At 38.5% G+C, this 5,333-nt stretch overlaps 1 pseudogene; it reads left to right on the forward strand.

Moving 5' to 3' along the window:
• Positions 1-310: 310 nt before the first annotated feature.
• On the forward strand, positions 311-1,378 carry LOC119524540 (annotated as a pseudogene).
• The last annotated feature ends 3,955 nt before the right edge of the window (positions 1,379-5,333 follow it).

Below are 5,333 nucleotides of genomic sequence, written 5' to 3' on the forward strand. Positions count from 1 at the left end.
ATGCAAAAGCAAAAATTGCCAAGCAAGAATTCTACATCCAACAAAACTGTCTTTAAAAACTGAAAGGTTAAGACATTCCCAGATAAAAAAAAGCTGAGGGAGTTTGTCATCTCTAGACTTGTCCTACAAGAAGTGTTAGAGATAGTTCTGCAGGTTTAAAGTGAAGGACAATAGATAATAGATGAAAGCTGCATGAAGAAGTAAAGATTTTCTGTTAATGGTAATTACATGGATAAATATAAATGCCAGTACTATTGTATTTTTGGTTAGTAACTCCACTGTTTTCTTCCTACAGGATCAAGAAGGCAAATGCACAATGTCTAATGATAAATCAGTGGTTTTGTTTTCGTAATGTACAAACACGTATTGCAGATAAGCACAACATAAAGGTGGAGGGACAAAGGGATATAGGAATATAGTTTGTGTATACTATTGAAGTTAAGTTGGTGTCAAAGCAAATAAGATTGTTATAGATATAATAGGTTAAATTTAAGCCCCATGATAAATGCAAAGAAATTATCTTAGAGACAGAAAGTAGAGTACAGGTTTGCAAGGCGCAGGTGGTAGGCAGAATGGGGAATTAATGCATAATGGGTGTAGGAATTTTGTTTCAGAAGATGGAAAAGTTTTAGTAATGGAAGGTGGTGAGGGAGTTGCAGCATTTTGAATGTGATTAACCCTAAAAATGGGATACTCTGGAGTGTTTGAAATGGGAAAGTTTGTATTGTATATATGTTCTCACAATTTTAAAAAAGAGGGTAACTAAATAGATGATGACAATTAAATGCAATATGTGAACCTTGATAGGATCTAACAAGGGAGAAGAAAATGCACAAAAGGACATGAGTAGGGACAGCAACACAAGATGGCAGCCACCACAGGCTTGGGAGTAAAAGTTCCTCACAATTTCCAACTGTTGGAAGAACTCAAAGAAGGCCAGAAAGGAGAAGAAGATGGCAGAGTTAGCTGGGGTCTAGAAGATGACAAACACATGACACTTACAAGATGGACAGGGATGATAATTGGGCCTCCAAGAACAATTTATGAAAACTGAATATACAGCCTTAAAATAGAATGTGGACCTAAATACCCAGAAGCACCTCCCTTTGTTAGATTTGTAACAAAAATTAATATGAATGGAGTTAATAGTTCTAATGGAGTGGTGGACCCAAGAGCCATATCAGTGCTAGCAAAATGGCAGAATTCATACAGCATCAAAGTTGTCCTGTAAGAACTTCAGTGCCTAATGATGTCTAAAGAAAATATGAAACTTTCTCAGCTGCCTGAAGGCAGTGTTACAGTAATTAATCAAAAAGAAAAACCACAGGCCCTCCCTCCACCCCCATTAAATTTAAGCAGTCTTCATTTTCCACAGTAGTCAATTTTCTAGATACATCTTGTAGACCTCAAAGTACTGGAAAGGAAGCTCCCCTTCAAAGGCATCTTGTCTTCAGACACTGTAAATGATAACTAATTTTTTGCCCATTTAAATATATAAGTTCTATAACCAAAAAAAGGACATGATTAGGATGTGGAAAAAATGGAATATAGACTGTAAGTTTCATATCAATATTAAATAGGAAGAGTACATAGCAATATTGTGTTCAAGGAGCATGATTTAATCAACCTACACTCAAGTGTTCAGAAAATGCATTGATAAGTGGATAGATACACATGCAGACAGAGAGATAGATGGATAGAGAGACTGATTGATAGATGAATAGATAGAATGATGTGAAAAATGTTAAAATTGATGGATCTGTTTGGGGGTATAAGTATATTTTGGGTTCTCTGTATGGGGTTTGTATTATTTTTATAACTGTCCTTCCTGTAAGTTTTAAAGTATTTTTAAAAAGTTAAAAAAAATCACAATGACAGCATTATGTCATCCAGATGGTGAAGTAGGAAGACCCAAAATCCTCTCCCCCCAAAGAAATATCAAAACAAACAAAGAAGCAGAAACTCTCAGAGCCAACAGTGATGGTTAAGTTCATGAGTCAACTTGGCCAGGTTATGGTGCCCAGTTGTTCGGTTAAGCAAGCACTGGTCTGAGTGTTACTGTGAGGATATTGCATGGATTGAAATCATCACTCAGTTGATGGCATCTATGGCTGATCATATCTACAATCAACAAAGATTGCCTTCAGCAATAAATGAAATCTCATCCAATGAATTGAAGACCTCAAAGGGATGATTTCATCAGTCAAAAGGAAGAATTTCTATCTCTACTGCTAGCCAGCTAGCTTCTCCTGGGGAAGTCATCAAAACCTTCATCCAAGTTCCCAGATTAGGGCCTGTTCTATGGAATTCATACTCATCAATCCCAACAGTTATGTTAGCCGATCCCTATAATAAATCTCACTATATTTTCATTATGTATACCTCCTGTCATTTCTGTTTCCCTGGAGAACCCTGCCTAAGAAGTTTGGAAAACAGTTAAAGTTCTACAACAACAAAGAAAATGCTGAATTATGAAAAAGGCAACTTAAAAATGGTAGGAAAACTTTGTGTGCTTTTACTACCACTTCTCTCACCCTAATCCTTGTCCCCTCACAGTAGTTTGTGAGATAGCATCAGTGTTTACATGCAGGTCTCTGTTCCAGAAGGGAAAGAGCAAACCTTTTTTTTGCTATTTAGGAGGCATGTAAAGTCTAACAAATCTGGTGGGTTTCTGAAGGACTGATCCAGGGCACTCATCTTTCATTTGCCTATCCCAGAACTCAGTTAGTACAGAGAAGTGGAAGTCATCATTGTGAAAACATTCTTAAGGAGCCATCAAACAGAAGCTGCCTGGGTAGAATGATTATGGTTGAGAAATACAATAGAGCACTTGGGTCTTCAGGAAAGTCTGTGGAGATTTTCTTTGGGAAAGTGCATCATTTGAAGCATCAGTATATAAGGAGGGATTTAGAAAGACATGTGCATGTCCAAGGCAAGACATGTACTTTGAAATCACTTGAAAAGACCCTAAGCTTTCACCATGGATGATCACCAAACCCAGTGAAAGGATGGCTATGTGCTGAAGGAGAGCACCAGCACAGAACAAATCTACAAACACTGACAGAAATGTTTTGGTTTTATTTTGATGGATTGTTTTACATTTTTTAACTCTCAAAATTCAAGGAAATCTCTGTCATAACACTACCTGAACACAAGCTAAAGGAACAGAGAATTCACTTACCACAAAGATCAAGGAATACAGCCTTTGCAAAAATGCTGTGGAAAAATCACTAAGCAAATAACTATAGCCTTCAATGACTAAAAAAAAATAGCCCACATTTTCAAAGTGTTAGAATCTGATTTTTAGTTAGCACAATAAAATATGCATATGTCTAGATTTCAACCAAGAAATTACAAGGCATACCACGAAAAAAGATATGATGGCTTGTGAGAGTTTGGATATATTATTCCCCCATAGCCATAATAATTAATGCAATCTTATGGGGACAGACTATTAGTGTTGATTAGGTTGGAACCTTTTGAATATTTCCATGGAGATATGACTCAATCAACTGTGGGTGAAATGTTTGATCCAATTATTTCCACGGAGATATAAACCCTGCCTATCCAGGGTGGGTCTTGATTTAATCACTGGAGTCCTATATAAGAGCTCACAAACAGAAGGAGCTTAGAGCAACCAAGAGGGACATTTTGGAGAGACTTTTGGAGAGATGCTTGCTGGTGCTTGGAGATGTGGGCAGAAGGACATTTGAAGATGCTAAGCTAAGAGATGAAGTCCAGAGTTTGCCTCAGATAAGCTAATAGAGGCTCCCCAACTAAGCAGTGACTACTCAGCAGCCACCATGGAGGCAAGAAGGTGATGGCATGACATATTTAAAATTCTGAAAGAGAAAAATTTCCAAGCAAGAATACTTTATCCAGCAAAACTCTCCTTCAAATTTGAGGAAGAGCTTAAATTTTTCACAGACAAACAAATGCTGAGAGAATTTGTTAACAAAAGACCTTCACTATTTGAGATACTAAAGGAGGCCCTACTGCCAGGGAAGCAAAGAAAGGAGAGAGAGGTATGAAGAAAGGTTCAGAACTAAAGAGATTTAATAAGGGTACATTAAAGGAAATTAAGAGAGAGAGGGAAAAAATATATTTGACAAACAAAAACCAAAATAGGATGCTGATTCAAGAAATGCCTTCACAGTAATGACATTGAATGTGAATGGATTAAACTCCCCAATTAAATAATACAGACTGGCAGAATGGATTAAAAAAAATATGAACCATCAATATGTTGCTTACAACAGACTTATTGTCCACATAAAGACTCAGAAAAATTGAAGTGAAAGAATGGAAAAAAATATTTCATGCAAGCTACAGCCAAAAGAAAGCAGGAGGGTCCCAGAAGATGGTAGCAAAGAGAGGAGTGGAAGCTAGTTTGTCCCCCAGGAACAACCAATAAACAACCAGAAACAACTAGTAAATAATCTGGAATACCTGCAGGGGGACAAATGTGATGTCCACTCATCATACACCAACCTGAATTGGGAGGAAGACCCAAGGTTGCAGCATAAAATCAGTAAGTAAAAACTGGAGATCCAAGCCAGGAGACCCCTCTCCCTGCAGCCTGAACTGCAAAGACTTGTGGTGCTACAGAGCAGCGCTCTCCAAGCAAGTGAATATAGCTCAGCTGAGTTCCAGCTGGGATTTTAATAACCAAAGTGCTCTGCTCAATACAAGATACCAATCCCCAATAAACAGACAGAGGCTTTTGGTGATGACTGACCTTGGAGAGCCAGAGGGTGTCCATGGGGGCTTTCTGTCCCTTTTTTTTTCTCAGTGCAGAAATCCTCACCCATTTTCTCTTCCCAGTGCTCTGACCCAGACAAGGGTGGACATAGCACAGGCAGAGAGTCTATTCAAATGTAAATGACCTCTCCCTAGGGGTGTATCTTCTGCTTTCCATTCAGAACCAGACTCCAGAGCCTGGGGGTAAATAGCCATGTGCCACACCTCCTTACACCAGTCTGGAGCTACAGGGTGACAGGTGTCACCTGCTGGGCAGAAAAACACAGTGACTTGAGGCCTCACAGGGTGTACCAATCTTCTAAGACACCCTCAGGGAGATGTGATACTATTGCCTCCTTCTGAGACCTGAGCCTGTTCTGGTCTGGGAAAACCTGATTGGGGTAACCAAGGAAATCAGATGCCTAGACAACAGAAAACTGCAACCTACACTAAGAAAAATGAAGTTATGTTCCAGTCAAAGGAATAAACTTACACTTCATCTGAGATACAGGAATGTAAACAACTAATACTAAATCAATTCAAAAAGGGAAGATATGGCAAAAGAGATGAAGCACATGATGAAAACACTGGGT

Source organism: Choloepus didactylus (genome assembly GCF_015220235.1).
Source record: "Choloepus didactylus isolate mChoDid1 chromosome 11 unlocalized genomic scaffold, mChoDid1.pri SUPER_11_unloc2, whole genome shotgun sequence".
In the NCBI taxonomy this organism is placed as follows: Eukaryota; Metazoa; Chordata; class Mammalia; order Pilosa; family Megalonychidae; genus Choloepus; species Choloepus didactylus.